The sequence below is a fragment of the Lepisosteus oculatus genome, chromosome 14 (assembly GCF_040954835.1).
Source record: "Lepisosteus oculatus isolate fLepOcu1 chromosome 14, fLepOcu1.hap2, whole genome shotgun sequence".
NCBI classification, from domain to species: domain Eukaryota; kingdom Metazoa; phylum Chordata; class Actinopteri; order Semionotiformes; family Lepisosteidae; genus Lepisosteus; species Lepisosteus oculatus.
In genome coordinates, this window is record NC_090709.1 from 43,495,102 (window position 1) to 43,512,198 (window position 17,097).

The following is a 17,097-nucleotide window of genomic DNA, read 5'->3' on the forward strand; positions in this document are numbered from 1 at the left end:
CACCTTAGGTTGTGACACGTGCAGGTGTGAGGGGTTGCCGGGCTACTTTGGAGCAGAGCTTGGGCGGAGGGGGGCGGGAAAGCAGACAAAGAGGTGACACCTCAAGGTCTGCACGATCACAGCTCTCCGCCGCCCCAGGCTTCCGCTCGATAAGCTACTGGACACACCCGCCCCTCCTCACACAGACCGTGGAAAAGCCCCCGAGTGGGAGGGCTCTCTCTTCCTCCCAGGAGCTCTTGGACACGACGCACAGACAGGGCGCGGGGAGCCGCCGCCTGCAAACACGGCTCCAGGCAGGACTCCGCTCCGCAGGAGCCGCAGAGCAGAGGAGATGGGGGCAGCTTAGCTCCTGTGCAGAGACCTGAGCTGTTGTTGCTGTGGATGCTGTCTTTTCTGCACTCGGGGTAGGACATCAGGAAGCACATTGAAGCGCTGCGACATGCACTGTACAGATCCCGCCACTACTGGGCCCGATTTCCCCGGATCGAAACCGGGCGGAAACAGGCCCGTTTCGTTTGTTGCCACCCACACTGTTTGGGGATTCGCCTAGCGCTGTGATCGAACAGACCCACTCACCTCTGAGTGTGGCGGGATCTGCACAGTGGATGTCGCAGCGGATCCTGCTTTCACTTCAATGCGCGTCCTGATGTACCCTGGTCTCCCGCGTGACAGGTGGGGATACTTGCCACTATACTAACGAGGAAGACATCGCTCTCTGCTTAGTGTGTAAAACACTTACTTGCAGCATTGTGGGTGCTGTGGTTTAAATGCTATTGGTTTGTGAACAGAATACCCCTATCCCAGTGCATTGTGCCACATTAAATAAACGCACGAGAAAAAGAGATTCAGAACGCAAAGCTGTGTCAGTGTTCTATGTAAAAAATCGGTTTGAACATCATGGGAGCTGTTTTTAATAAGCTGCTGAGTAAAGAATATTTTAATCTTCCTGCTGTCAATAGTATTGTGCATATAGTTGACTCTTACCTGAATGAAAACAGGACGTAAAGGAAGGGTTTCAGAATTCAGACAAAGCTTTATTCCCGTGCTTACAGTCTGAGTAATTGGAGACTGCGCTGTTATGCTTCCTATGGTCATATATGGGTTTTTCGCATGAAGCCGTATTGAACAGTATTTCTCGCGTTGTGAACTTGTGTATACAGCGGTCCCCCGGGTTCCAGTTAGTGCGTAATTACGCATCGATGAAAAACCGGAGGTTTAAAAAAAGATAATTAGCTCACTGATACTTTGATGTAGAGGCTGTGGAAAGACCACGTCGTGGTCTTTAAAATGCATTTGGTTTGAAGGCGTTCTGTGCTTCCGTTGCGAAGATATGGACAAAAGAATATTCGTGCTTGGTCCAAAAAATGTAATATAAACGAAAAAGTAAAGGCTGAGAAAGCATTCACAATGTATTTTATGCACAAAGCAAGTATTCTCGCGATTCTAAGAGGTTTCGTGTAAACGCTACAGGCGTGCCAAAATCGTTTTCGAACTTCAAGCTAACTTTACCCCGGTCAGACACCGAGAGCAATGAAAAGGTGCACGACGCTGTGAAAGAAAACAGAGAAGTGAAAGGCAGTCCTTTCTCTAAGGAGGTGAAAGAAAAGCTACACCCCGTCGGGGAATCGAACCCCGGTCTCCCGCGTGACAGGCGGGGATACTTGCCACTATACTAACGAGGAAGACATCGCACGCGCCGACCCCCGGCATCGTGTCCCGACCCACCGTGCTGGAAGCCGACGCGTGCTGTGATCCCTTTACGGAGCAGAAATGACAACCGAGGAGCCGAGAGATCATTTCAGCATTTCGCGTCTGAACGGAAAACTCAAACGACCAACTCGGAATGACTTGCCTTTGACGCTTTTCAAAGCATTCTTTGTGCACGACGACTGCGCCGCCTAGCAGATACAAATGGGTTGTACAACTTTGAATCACCAGGGAGCACACACACACACACCCGTGCCGTTGAAGTGCTCTGCTTCATTTCTAAGGGCAACTTAACATTCACTCCTACCCCGTGAAAAGAAAAGACAGCGTCCGCAGCAACAACAGCTCAAGTCTCTGCACAGGGGCTAAGCAACCCCCATCTCCTCTGCTCTGCGGCTCCTGCGGAGTGGAGTCCTGCCTGGAGCTGTGTTTGCAGGCGGCGGCTCCCCGCGCTCTGTCTGTGCATCGTGTCCAAGAGGTCCTGGGAGGAAGAGAGAGCCCACCCACTCGGGGGCTTTTCCACGGTCTGTGTGAGGAGGGGCAGGTGTGTCCAGTAGCTTATCGAGCGGAAGCCTGGGGCGGCGGAGAGCTGGAGGGTGGGTGTCAGGGCCATATGACACTTCTTTACGCAGGGAGTGGCAGGGGTGGGATGTCAGGGCCTGACGATACTGCTTTACGCAGAGAGTGGAGGGTGGGTGTCAGCGCCATACGACACTTCTTAACGTAGAGAGTAGCAGGGTGGGTGTCATGGCCATACAACACTGCTTTACACAGTGAGTGGCGAGGGTGGGATGTCAGGGTCGTACGACACTTCTTTACGTAGAGAGTGGCGGGGATTGGATGTCAGGGCCTATTGACACTGCTTAATGCAGAGAGTGGAGGGTGGGTGTCAGGGCCATACGACACTTCTTTACGCAGAGAGTGGAGGGGTGGGATGTCAGGGCCTGACGATACTGCTTTACGCAGAGAGTGGCGGGGTGGGATGTCGGCGCCATACGATACTTCTTTACACAGATAGTGGTGGGGGTAGGATGTCAGGGCCTGATGATACTGCTTTACGCAAAGAGTGGCGGGTGGTGGGATGTCATGGCCTGACGAGACTGCATTATGCAGAGAGTGGCAGGGGTGGGATGTCAGGGCCAGAAGATACTGCTTTTCGCAGAGAGTGGTGAGGGTGGGATGTCAGAGGCTGTTGACAGTGCTTTACGCAGAGAGCGTAGGAGGCGGGATGTCAGGGCCATACGACTGCTTTACACATAGAGTGGCGGGGCTGGGATGTCATGGCCTGAATGTACTGCATTACGTAGAGAGTGGCGGGGGTCGGATTTCAGGGCCTGACGATACTGCTTTACGCAGAGAGTGGCGGGGTTGGATGTCAGGGCCATACGACACTGTTTACGCAGAGAGCAGAGGAGGTGGGATGTCGGCGCCATACAACACTTCTTTACGCAGAGAGTGGTGGGGGTAGGATGTCAGGGCCTGATGATACTGCTTTACGCAAAGAGTGGCGGAGGGTGGGATGTCAGGGCCTGACGATACTGCTTTACGCTGAGAGTGGCAGGGGTTGGATGTCAGGGCAGTAAGACACCGCTTTATGCAGAGAGTGGAGGGGGTGGGATGTCAGGGCCATACGACACTTCTTTACGCAGAGAGTGGCAGGGGTGGGATGTTAGGGCCTGACGATACTGCCTTACGCAGAGAGTGATAAGGGGGGGGTGTCAGGGCCTGACGATACTGCTTTACGCTGAGAGTGGCAGGGGTTGGATGTCAGGGCCGTAAGACACTGCTTTATGCTGAGAGTGGAGGGGTGGGTCTCAGGGCTATACGACACTGCTTTACACAGTGAGTGGCGAGGGTGGGATGTCAGGGCCTGACAACACAGCTTAACGCAGAGAGTGGAGGGTGGGTGTCAGGGCCATACGACACTTCTTTACGTAGAGAGTGGCGGGGGTGGGATGTCAGGGCTTGACGACACTGCTTTATGCAGAGAGTGGAGGGGTGGGTGTCAGGGCCATACCACACTTCTTTACGCAGAGAGTGGCAGGGGTGGGATGTAAGGGCCTGACGATACTGCTTTACGCTGAGAGTGGCAGGGGTTGGATGTCAGGGCAGTAAGACACCGCTTTATGCAGAGAGTGGAGGGGGTGGGATGTCAGGGCCGTAAGACACTGCTTTATGCAGAGAGTGGCGGGGGTGGGATGTCAAGGCCTGACGATACCGCGTTACGCAGAGAGTACAGGGGGTGGGATGTCAGGGCCTGACGACACTGCTTTATGCAGAGAGTGGAGGGGTGGGTGTCAGGGCCATACGACAATTCTTTACCCAGAGAGTGGCAAGGGTGGGATGTCAGGGTCTGACGACACTGCATTATGCAGAGAATGGAGGGGTGTGGATGTCAGGCCAGTAAGACACCGCTTTATGCAGAGAGTGGTGGGGGTGGGATGTCAGAGGCTGACGACAGTGCTTTACGCAGAGAGTGGCAGGGGTGGGATGTCAGCCTGACGATACTGCTTTACGCAGAGAGTGATAAGGGTGGGATGTCAGGGCCTGACGAGACTGCATTATGCTGAGAGTGGAGGGGTGGGTCTCAGGGCTATACGACACTGCTTTACACAGTGAGTGGCAAGGGTGGGATGTCAGGGCCTGACAACACAGCTTAACGCAGAGAGTGGAGGGGTGGGTCTCAGGGTTATACGACAGTGCTTTACGCAGAGAGTGGTGGGGGTGTGATGTCAGGGCCATACGACAGTGCTTTACACAGAGAGTGGTGGGGGTGGGATGTCAGGGCTTGACGACACTGCTTTATGCAGAGTGTGGAGGGGTGGGTCTCAGGGTTATACGACAGTGCTTTACGCAGAGAGTGGTGGGGGTGTGATGTCAGGGCCATACGACACTTCTTTACGTAGAGAGTGGCAGGGGTGGGATGTCAGGGCTAGACAACACTGCTTTCCGCAGAGAGTGGTGGGGGTGTGATGTCAGGGCCATACGACATTTCTTTACACAGAGAGTGGTGGGGGTGTGATGTCAGGGCCATACAACAGTGCTTTACACAGAGAGTGGCGGGGGTGGGATGTCAGGGCCTGACAACAGAGCTTAACGCAGAGTGTGGAGGGGTGGGTGTCAGGGCCATACGACACTTCTTTACATAGAGAGTGGCGGGGGTGGGATGTCAGGGCTTAACGACACTGCTTTAAGCAGAGAGTGGAGGGGTGGGTGTCAGGGGTATATGACAGTGCTTTACGCAGAGAGTGGTGGGGGTGTGATGTCAGGGCCATACGACAGTGCTTTACACAGAGAGTGGCGGGGAAGGGATGTTAGGGCTTGAAGACACTGCTTTATGTAGAGAGTGGAGGGGAGGGTTTCAGGGCCATAAGACACTGGTTTTTACAGAGAGTGGAGGGATTGGTGTCAGGGCCATATGACACTGCTTTACACAGAGAGTTGCGGGTGTGGGATCTCAGGGCCTGACAACACAGCTTAACGCAGAGAGTGGAGGGGTGGGTGTCAGGGCCATACGACACTTCTTTACGGAGACAGTGGCGGGGGTGGGATGTCAGGGCTAGACGACACTGCTTTATTCAAAGAGTGGAGGGGTGGGTGTCAGGGCTATATGACTGTGCTTTCCGCAGAGAGTGGTGGGGGTGTGATGTCAGGTCCTTATGACAGTGTTTTACACAGAGAGTGGTGGGGGTGGGATGTCAGGGCCTGACGATACTACTTTACCCATTTAGTGGTGGGGGTGGGATGTCAGGGCCATACGACACTTCTTTACGTAGAGAGTGGCGGGGGTGGGATGTCAGGGCTAGACGACACTGCTTTATTCAAAGAGTGGAGGGGTGGGTGTCAGGGCTATATGACTGTGCTTTCCGCAGAGAGTGGTGGGGGTGTGATGTCAGGTCCTTATGACAGTGTTTTACACAGAGAGTGGTGGGGGTGGGATGTCAGGGCCATATGACACTGCTTTACACAGAGAGTGGCGGGATTGGGATGTCAGGGCCATATGACACTGCTTTACACAGAAAGTGGCGGGGGTGGGATGTCAGGGCCTGACAACACAGCTTAACACAGAGAGTGAAGGGGTGGGTGTCAGTGCCATACGTCACTTCTTTACGTAGAGAGTGGCGGGGGTGGGATGTCAGGGCCTGACGATTCTTCTTTACGCAGAGAGTGGCGGGGATGGGATGTCAGGGCCTGAAGATACTGCTTTTCGCAGAGAGCGGAGGAGGTGGGTTACGACAGTGCTTTCCACTGAGAGTGGTGGGGGTGGGATTTCATGGCCATAAGACACTGCTTTATGCAGAGAGTTGAGGGATTGATGTCAGGGCCATACGACAGTGCTCCAGTCAGGCTTCTGCTTGAATTTGTACTCCTCCTCTCTCTCCCTACCTCTACCTCTCCCTCTCTCTACCTCTCTCCCTACCTCTCCCTTTTCCCCTCCCTACCTCTCTCCCTACCTCTATTTCAATTCAAGGTGCTTTATTAGCATGACCGATGGGTACAATCAGTGTTGCCAAAGCAAATAAAAATAATAAAATTAACAAGGAACAAAACAAGAAATAGAAGTAAAATAAAATCTACAGACATGTTACAGACATTTACAACAAAGACATATTATAAAATATTGACATATACTGTAGGCGGCTGGAGCATTATTGGGAGACAGACTCACTGTTCCTCAGGCTGTGACAGGAGATCACACACTGGGCTGCCAGATCAACTGAGTTCCCTCCTCCCTCTCCCAGTAGGATTGGGACCTGTTGTGGTTTTGGCAGGTGTGGGAACTCTGGGATTAGATTTCTGAATTTCGGGAAGAATGTTTCTCTAATCCCAGAGTATCTGTCACAGTGCAGTAGGAAGTGCACCTCTGTCTCTATTTCTCCCCGCTGGCAGTGGGAGCACAGCCTGTCCTCTCTGGGCAGCCAGGTCTGCCTGTGTCGCCCAGTTTCTATGGCCAGGTTGTGGTCACTGAGCCTGTACTTCGTCAGGGTCTGTTTCTGTTTGTTATTTTTTATTTTGGTCAAATATTCAGCTAGTGTGTATTGTCTGTTTAAGGTTCTGTAGCATTCCAGTTTATGTTGTGTTTGTGTGTGTCCCAGTGTGTGAGATATTGCTGTTTGATCTGTGCTGTGATGTGGTTGAGTCTGGGTTGTGGTGCTCTACCTCTCCCTCTCTGTGGGGCCAGCAGGGGGTGCTCACCCTGTGGTCTGTGTGGGTCCTAATGCACCAGTATAGTGACGGGGGACACGATCTGGCCCACCAGCGACGAGCAGGTTACCAGATCTAGACAACGGGGGCAACTCTTAGTCGTATGAGCTTAGTCACACATCGCAGCGATTAAAAAAACAAAATAAACGTATTATGTCTGTTACTAACAACTTTTTTTTCCTACATTGAAAGTCTCTTTCCCGGGTGATTTTCTAGCGTGACTGGGGCTCTTCATTTCTCCTCGGTGTCTCATCGCGGGCGGATTTGAAACAGACTACAGAACCTGCCGCTGCAGTGCTCTCGGTTAGGGGCTCTCATCCTGCATCATCAATCTTACACAGGAGGGACGGAGCTGGATTTCTGTCTGGAAAATAAACTCCAGAGTGAGAGAGAGAGAGAGCAGAGAGGGGTAGGGAGAGGTAGAGAGAGGTACAGCGGTAGAGAGGTAGAGAGAGGGAGAGAGGTGGAGGGCGAGGGAGAGGGAGAGAGGTGGAGAGAGAGGGGGTTAGGGAGAGAGGGAGAGGTAGAGAGAGGGAGAGGTAGAGGTAGGGAGAGAGGTAGGGAGGGGAAAAGGGAGATGTAGAGAGAGGGAGAGAGAGGGAGCAGGAGTACAAATTCAAGAAGGAGAAAATCCAAAACACAACACAGGCGTCGGCATGCGTGGGCTACAAAAGGAACAAGTAAAATGTTTCTTCCAGGCTGAAAAGAGAAGGAAGGAAAACACACCGTTGCGGCGCTACGACACGAAGACGCCGAGCCAGTTGAGCACAGCAAACCCAACCTGTTCTCACAAATTGCTTGTGCTTCAGGCGAAATAAAAGCTGCTGAGCTAAATCAGGAAGCGGTAATTATTAGGACTGCTCACTGTTCCTCAGCCTGGGACAGGAGATCACACTGTATTATTATTATTGAGAGACAGGCTCACTGTCTGTTCCTCAGGCTGGGACAGGAGATCACACACTGTATTATTATTACTGAGAGACAGGCTCACTTTCTGTTCCCCAGACTGGAACAGGAGATCACACACTGTATTATTATTATTGAGAGACAGGCTCACTGTGTCTTCGTTTGGGCTCGGACAGTAGATCACACACTGTATTATTATTACTGAGAGAGAGGCTCACTGTCTGTTCCTCAGGCTGGGATAGGAGATCACACACTGTATTATTATTATTGAGAGTCTGGCTCACTGTTCCCGAGGCTGGGACAGGAGATCCCACACTGTATCATTATTATTTAGAGACAGACTCACTGTCTTTTCCTCAGTCTGGGACAGGAGGTCACACACTGTATTATACTTATTGAGAGACAGACTCACTGTCTTTTTCTCAGTCTGGGACAGGTGGTCACACACTATATTATTATTGAGAGACAGGTTCACTGTCTGTACCTCAGGCTGGGACAGTAGATCACACTGTATTATTATTATTAATATTATTGAGAGTCTGGCTCACTGTTCGCCAGGCTGGGACAGGAGATCCCACACTGTATTATTATTATTGAGAGACAGGCTCACTGTTTGTTCCTCAGGCTGGGACAGGAGATCCCACACTGAATTATTATTATTGAGAGACAGGCTTACTCTCTGTTCCTCAAGCTGAGACAGGACATCACATACTGTATTCTTATTATTGAGAGACAGTCTCACTGTCTGTTCCCCAGGCTGGGACAGGAGATAACATTGTATTATTATTGAGAGACAAACTCACTGTCTGTTCCTCAGGCTGGGACAGTAGATCACACTGTATTATTATTATTGAGAGTCTGGCTCACTGTTCCCCAGGCTGGGACAGGAGATCCCACACTGTATTATTATTATTATTATTATTATTATTATTATTATTATTATTATTATTATTATTATTATTATTATTATTGAGAGTCTGGCTCACTGTTTCCCAGGCTGGGACAGGAGATCCAACACTGTAGTATTATTATTGAGAGACAGGCTCAGTGTTCCTCAGGCTGGGACAGGAGATTATACTGTATTATTATTATTGAGAGACAAGCTCACTGTTCCTCATGCTGGGACAGGAGATCACACTGTATTATTATTATTGACAGATGAACTCACTGTTCCTCAGGTTGGGACAGCAGATCACACTATTATTATTGCTTAGAGTCTGGCTTACTGTTCCCCAAGCTGGGACAGGAGGTCACGCACTGTATTATTATTATTGAGATAAAGGCTCACTGTCTGTTCCTCAGGCTGGGAACGTAGATCACACTGTATTATTATTATTGAGAGTCTGGCTCACTGTTCCCCAGGCTGGGACAGGAAATCACAAACTGTATTATTATTATTGAGAGACAGGCTCACTGTCTCTTCCTCAGGCTGGGACAGGAGTTCACACACTGTATTATTATTATCTAAAGAGACAGGCTCACTGTCTGTTCCTCAGGCTGGGACAGGAGATCACACACTGTATTATTATTATTGAGAGACAAGCTCACTGTTCCTCAGGCTGGGACAGGAGATGACACACTGTATTATTATTATTGAGAGACAGGCTCACTGTCTGTTCCTCAGGCTGGGACAGGAGATCACATAGTTTATTCATATTATTGTTGAGAGACATGCTCACTGTCTGTTCCTCAGGCTGGGACAGTAGATCACACTGTATTATAATTATTGAGAGTCTGACTCACTGTATCCCAGGCTGGGACAGGAGATCACACACTGTATTATTATAATTGAGTATCTGGCTCACTTTTCCCCAGGCTGTGACAGGAGGTCACACACTGTATTATTATTATTGAGAGACAGGCTCGCTGTCTGTTCCTCAGGCTAGTACAGGAGATTACGCACTGTATTATTATTATTGAGATAAAGGCTCACTGTCTGTTCCTCAGGCTGGGACAGTAGATCACACTGTACTATTATTATTGAGAGTCTGGCTCACTGTTCCCCAGGCTGGGACAGGAAATCACAAACTGTATTATTATTATTGAAAGACAGGCTCATTGCCTGTTCCTCAGGCTGGGACAAGAGGTCACACACTGTATTATTATTATCTTTGAGAGACAGGCTCACTGTCTGTTCCTCAGGCTGGGACAGGAGATCACACACTGTATTATTATTATAGAGAGACAGGCTCACGGTTCTTCAGGCTGGGACAGGAGATCACACTGTATTATTATTATTATTATTATTGAGAGACAAGCTCACTGTTCCTCAGGCTGGGACAGGACATCACACTGTATTATTATTATTGACAGATAAACTCACTGTTCCTCAGGCTGGGACAGTAGATCACACTGTATGATTATTATTGAGAGTCTGGCTCACTGTTCCTCAGGCTAGTACAGGAGATCACGCACTGTATTATTATTATTGAGATACTGGCTCACTGTGTGTTCCTCAGGCTGGGACAGTAGATCACACTGTATTATAATTATTGAGAGTCTGACTCACTTTTTCCTAGGCTGGGACAGGAGATCACACACTGTATTATTATTATTGAGTATCTGGCTCACTGTTCCCCAGGCTGGGACAGGAAATCACACACTGTTTTATTATTATTGAGAGACAGGCTCACTGTCTGTTCCTCAGGCTGGGGCAGGAAATCACACAGTGATGCTCTCACGAGGCACCAGTTCTGTAGGGGTTTGGGCATTTACTGGGACAATTATTTTTGTGGCAGTAAATCACAAAATTGATTTTTTTAATGGTCTTAGAATCCAACCATGCGATATAACTCAAACAACGCACACACAGGTACTAATACACGAGGATACATTTATTAATATATAGAATATGCGTGTAAACCTAACAGATCTTATCGTAAGGGTTATCAGAATACAAAAGATATAAATTCATTCAGTTACAAAGAGTTACACATATCAAGAGGACATAAGTTTCGTATATCATTCATTTAGACCGTTTCGTAATTGAACTTGTTTACAACTTCTACATTAGATACTCAAAACAAGTACATAACCCTTAGGAATTAAATTGATATTAACTGGTTGGGAGCAGTAACGCAATGAGGTTGAATACTCACTGCCGGTGGACTTGTGTTCTAACCGTTTCCGTAGTTGGGAGAGCGTTAGACTGAAGATCTAAAGATCCCGGGTTTCGGCATTTTGTTTCATCGCGCCCTTTGTTCCTCTCTCCAGCGCCCCCTGCCTAAAGTGACGCTTCCCTTTCTCAGCCCGAAACGCAAGCGAGACACCAGCAGCGGTCCCTGCAGGTTTCCGTAGTGTAGCGGTTTTCACGTTCGCTTCCCAGGCGAAAGATCCCTGGTTTGAAACCAGACGGAAACAGCCTCGTTTTGCACGCTCCTGTACTTCACAGAGGTCTTGAGCGACCGGTCATTTGTTCCCAATGTATTTCCGGTGCCTTCATGTACTCTTGTACCAAACGCACGTTCCTTCTGTACGCGGAGCCGATCATTTGCAATTGAGCTGTGCAGACAGACCAGGACGAGCTCTGTCGGCTCAAAAGCAGAGCAGGACCTGCAAGAACAACAGAAAGATTAGCATCCATCAGGGGCCTCTTAGTGAGCCCAAGATCTCATCAAGAATCGGCTCCAGCAACAGGGCTGGGCGCATTGTTCCATTCTCCGACCACTCTCGGTGTAAACAAGTCCCTCCTGGTCTCTGCTTGAATTGCACTTTCCTGCGTTTGCTTTGGTGTAACTGGCTTCCCCTGCATGGGCGAATGTGAAGAAGATCCTTAGTAAGTAATTGAAGAAAACCGAGAAGAGGTCGGAGTGGCCTCTGTCGTTCATCACCGATCAAGTCAGGCAGTACTCCTCTGTAAAGCGCCGTTCGTTCATTTCAGCATTTCGCGTCTGAACGGGAAACACAAACGACCAACTCAGAATGACTTGCTTTTGACGCTTTTCAAAGCGTTCTTTGTGCACAAAGACTGCACCGCCTAGCAGATACAAATGGGTTGTACAACTTCGAACTAGCAAATGCAAGAGGGCTAAACCCCCTCTCTTTTAGCCCAGGTTCGATCTGTCTCCCAGAATCACCAGGGCGCACACACACACACACCCGTGCGCCCTGGTGATTCTGGGAGACAGATCAATCGTTGAAGTGCTCTGCTTCATTTCTAAGGGCAACTTAAGATTCACTCCTACCCCGTGAAAAGAAAAGACAGCGTCCGCAGCAACAACAGCTCAAGTCTCTGCACAGGGGCTAAGCAGCCCCCATCTCCTCCGCTCTGTGGCTCCTGCGGAGCGGAGTCCTGCCTGGAGCCGTGTTTGCAGGCGGCGGCTCCCCGCGCCCTGTCTGTGCGTCGTGTCCAAGAGCTCCTGGGAGGAAGAGAGAGCCCTCCCACTCGGGGGCTTTTCCACAGTCTGTGTGAGGAGGGGCGGGTGTGTCCAGTAGCTTATTGAGCATGTTGTGTATCTTAATAAAGAGCCTTTCTTACATGATTTAGACTATTTTATTAACTACACAAATTACGCTCTCACACCATATGTTCCCGCCTTCTACTCTCTCGTTCTGTTGTCTTGCGATGTCTATTCACTATACTACATCCCTTCCCTACCATACAATTGTAACAATTTTATATCAACACACAGTAAACGGTTATTAACTTTTACAACAAAATGTATATAAACCCTTTCATTTCTATTCAATACATTCATCTTTTTTTACAACAATTTCTATGCGTACCAACTCAAATTTTAGTTCAATTTCTACTTAAGTCACTTCTAAATATCACCTCATTTCTAGCAGTCTAAGCAACATCTACATAGATAACACAAACAAAATAGGGCAATTTAACATTTGGAGAGCTATGCAAGTCCTGTATTTTTAAATGTCTCTGTAATGAGCCGGTTTCCTGATAACCCTGCCACTAATGGCTGTTACGTTACTTCTGGGTAAAGTTACTGGCTCTCCTACGGATGTACTCTCCACTGTCTGAGGACTCGGCACTTCCTGCACGTCAGAAAGTCCTGTATTCTCAGCATTTTCTGTTTCTGCAGATTCAAAATCAAGATCCAATGGAGGAGCGTGTCAAAGATGTTTTACATTTCTCATTATTTTTGAGCCATCTTCCACATTCACTAACTCAAAAGAGTTACAAGAGGTGTTTCTCAATAACACATAGCGAGTGTCTTTGAACTTGGCATCCAATTTACCGGTGTCTAGGCCAGCCACAAACACTACGTCACCGACCTTGAAGTTATGATCCGTGTCTGGTCTGCATATAATTTCATTTTGTGTGCATACTCCTCATGATGTCTATGGATATCTTTTGTCTTTTGAATGTCCCTTGACTCTTCTTCTTTCTTCTCCACGTTTGGTAGTTTAGTCCGGATATCACGCCCAAAGATAAGATTAGCTGGGGTTTCTCCAGATGCCCTGTGTGGTGTTGATCTATAAGTCAGCAGAATCTTAGGGAGTTCCTCTCTCTCTTTTTTCCTTCTGTCACAGCTGCTCTTAAGGCCTTTTTCAGGTATCTGTGAAATCTTTCAATTTTGCCATTACATCTTGGATAGTAAGGTGATGCACGGATGTGTTTAATTCCACAATTAGTCAGAAATGATTCAAACAACTGTCCTATGAATTGCCTGCCAATATCTGTTACTACCTCTAGTGGATAACCAAATCGTGCAAAGATGTTCATCAACTCTCTAATAACTGTGGCTGAATATATGTCTGATACAACAACCGCCTCAGGTTAAGAAGTATAATAGTCTATGACAGTCAATATGTATTCATTCTGAATGGGGCCTACCAGGGCAATGCCCAGTTTTGTCCAAGGCCTTGGTGGTAATTCAAGTGGTTGGAGAAGTTGATCCTCCTGCAATGGCTGATTCAACACACAAGTGGAACAATTCCTGATTAGTCTTTCAACATCACTGTCCATGTTGGGCCAGTAAAAGTTGCTTCTCAGGTACTGTTTTTTACAAACTACACCGTGATGTGTCTCATGTGCTATTTTCAGTGCTTGTCTGATTTTTGTTTTCGGTAACACAATCCTCTGTCCTCTTAAAAGCAGTCCATCATATGTAGATAACTCCAACCTACACCTGTGGTATGGCTGCAGTTCGTCTGGAATTGGATTAGGCCATTGTCCTTTTTCCACTATGGACATCAACAATTTCAATGTGTCATCTTCGTTTGTTGCTTGTTTAAGTTCCTCAAGTGTCAGTGCATGCAGTTCATAAGTGCTGATTGAAAGCACTCTATCAACATAGGTGTCTTCATAACCAGTGTCTTCTGTGTCTGGTAAAGGAAGACGTGACAATGAGTCTGCGACATTGGTTTTCCCTACTATGTGTTCAATTTTGTAATCATAAGGCCATAATCTCAATCCAAGTCTTTGTATCCTGGGTGGTAACAATGTTGCCTTTTTGGGATTGAACATATAAATGAGGGGTTTATGATCCATATGAAGTGTGAACTTGCCTCCCCATAAATATGTCCTAAAATGTTCCACTGCCCAAACACAACCCAAGGCTTCACGCTCTATTTGTGAGTAATGCATTTCTGTTGGGGTAAGTGAGCGACTTGCATATGCCACTGGTTTGTTCTGTCCATCTTCTTGTCTTTGTAGCAATACTGCTCCAAGTCCTACAGGATTCGCGTCACTGATCACTACTGTTGACGCATCTAGTTTGAAGTATGCCAGACATGGTTCAGTTACAAGTGCTCTTTTCAACTCAGCAATGGCTTTCTCAGTTTCCGATGTCCATTCTCACTTCTGTCCTTTCCTCGTTAGTTTTCTAAGGGTTCTGATATATCTGCATAATTAGGAATTAATTTAATCAAAAATCCACAAGTGCCTAAGAACAAGTGCAGAAGCGCAACATTCTCAGGTCTCGGTGCACTGCAAACAGCTCTCACCTTTTTCGGGTCTGGTTTTATTCCTTCTGCATCGACCAAATGTCCCAGTATCTCGATCTCTTTTAGGCCAAAGATGCACTTATCTTTATTTAAAGTAAAGCCTCTGTCTTGGAATCTTTGGAATACTTGCCTGAGCCTCTGTTCAAGTTGTTCTTCATTTTCCGCATGTACTACAACATCATCCATATACCATACAACACCTGGCATTTCACACAACATCGAGTCCATAGCCTTCTGATAGGCCTCTGGGGCACTAGACAAGCCATAAGGAACTACTCTGAAATGGTAACAACCCCTGTGTGTGGTGAAGGTAGCAAGGTGTCTTGATGCCAGGGCCAACTCAACTTGCCAGAATCCTTTTCGAACATCTAACTTTGCAAAAACTTTGGCTCCTTGCACTGCTTGCAATATGCTGTCAACCGTTGGTACTAGATGTCTCTCTCTGATTACTGCTTTATTCACTTCTCACAGATCCACACACAGTCTCACATCATTGGTGTCTTTTTAGGTATTATCAGAATATTTTAGATCCATCTGCACCTTGATTCACTTCTTCAATAATTCCATCATCCAGGATTTTATCTAACTCCTGATTAACAGCTTCTATCACTGGACAGGGTACTCGTCTCAGACTTTGAGCTACTGGCAAAACTTTCTCATCTACTGTAACCTTGATCTGTCCTAAACCTTTAAAGAGTGACTCATATTCCTGTGCTAACTGCTGAAACCTCTCTGAGGACTGGTCAACCACATTGACAGTGTCTCCTACATTCAGAATCTTCAGATCAAAACATGCTTTTCTTCCCAACAACTGTTCTACATGTCCTTCAGTTCCATAGGCTTTGTCCTTTATAACATTTTCCTACCATTTCAGCTGTGCCTCAAAGTAGCCAACACACTGAAGTGGACTAATTTGTGCATAGGCATAGCATTTCTTATTAGTCTGCTTAAGTTTAGTTCTGTGTGCAAACACTTTCTTGAAACGTTCTATTCCAATGAGGTTTCTTCCACTTCCTGTATCTATCACCATTTTTATCTCTTGGCCATTTATTTGAACAGTTTCTTTACCTTCAGGGTCAATGGAATAAACAAATTAATCTGAGTCTGAAGAAGGTTCTTGAACTGCGCTCACTGGTTTATCCGTTTTTTTAAGCTTTGTCCCTTCCTTATTTGTATTAACTTTCTTTTCTTTTTGGAAACTGATTTTCTTTCTAAACACTCTGGTGCATAATGACCTGTTTTCTTACAGTGTAGACATTTTGTTACTTCTGCTTCGCATTCATCTGCTTTGTGCGTTGGTAGTCCGCACCTCTAATGTCAGTTATGTAATGTCAGCCATCCCCTATTCTTCTATGTCTGTAACTTGACTGCGTCCTGCTGCTCAGCTTTTGTTTCTAAAGTTTGAGAGAGCAACCCGTTCAATGTTTCTTTTGAAGTAAACATGACTCTCTCTAGCTTTGTCACTGTGGTTAGAAAGCATTTTTTTTATTCTGCTTGAGCTGCTTCATAAATTCTAGCAACTGTAAGAGCTCTTTCTAAAGTCGATCTCTTAACATGTCAGCTTCCAATCCTTCAAAGTCACATGATTTGGCCAGTTCTCTTGGTGCATTTACAAAAGCATCAACAGACTCGTCCTGAGACTGAGATCTTGTCACAACCGCCAGCCAGCCCAGATAAACTAACCAGTGCCAGCAGCAGTTTGAAAATAACAATTGAGTCTTCTCTTAGAGAGCTCTACCTCGCCTTTCTTTATACCTCGCTTACTATACTTCTCCTGGTTTCTGAACTATCCTTTTGGCCCTTGACCTTGAACCTTGCCTACTGATTTGGATTGTAATATTCTTGTAGCGGCGAGGCTTATTAATAAGGCAGAATTAAGTGTTTCTGAGCTTTCCCAAATGAGGCCCCATTTCTCTGTTCATCTCTGTGGTGCAGCCACAGAGAAACTATTCATGCAGGCTGATTTAAGGTTCCTTTGATAAAGGACAGCTCCCAAAGGGGGATGCACTTAGCTAAGCCTGCCTATCATGATCAATGGTCATCTATTGGCGCCTATCTGTCTAGGGAGTGCCAGATGGACATCTGGACTGCATTACTAAGTGTCAGGAGTAAGTGACTCATATCTCACCTTGATCAACTAATCAGGGACTGGTAGGGCCGAGTAACCCACGTGGGACTCTGATGCCCATGGAACTTTCAGCCAATGAATGAGCTGAAGTTCCTCCAGGTAAAAACAGGCAACACAGAGAGCCTGGGAGATTCAGAGGGGGATTCTGTGAGAATTCTGTGGACTTTTCTAAAGGGAATTCAAAAGAGAAATCCAGGGCAGGACGGCCCAGGAGCAGAAGGCTCCCAAGGGCAGGACATTCTCAC

General features: G+C 47.5%; 1 protein-coding gene across 1 annotated transcript in view; it reads right to left on the bottom strand.

Moving 5' to 3' along the window:
• Positions 1-17,097, bottom strand: part of LOC138242634 (uncharacterized) — a 51,562-nt gene that overhangs the window by 12,625 nt on the left and 21,840 nt on the right. The gene's annotated exons all lie outside the window — the stretch shown is intronic.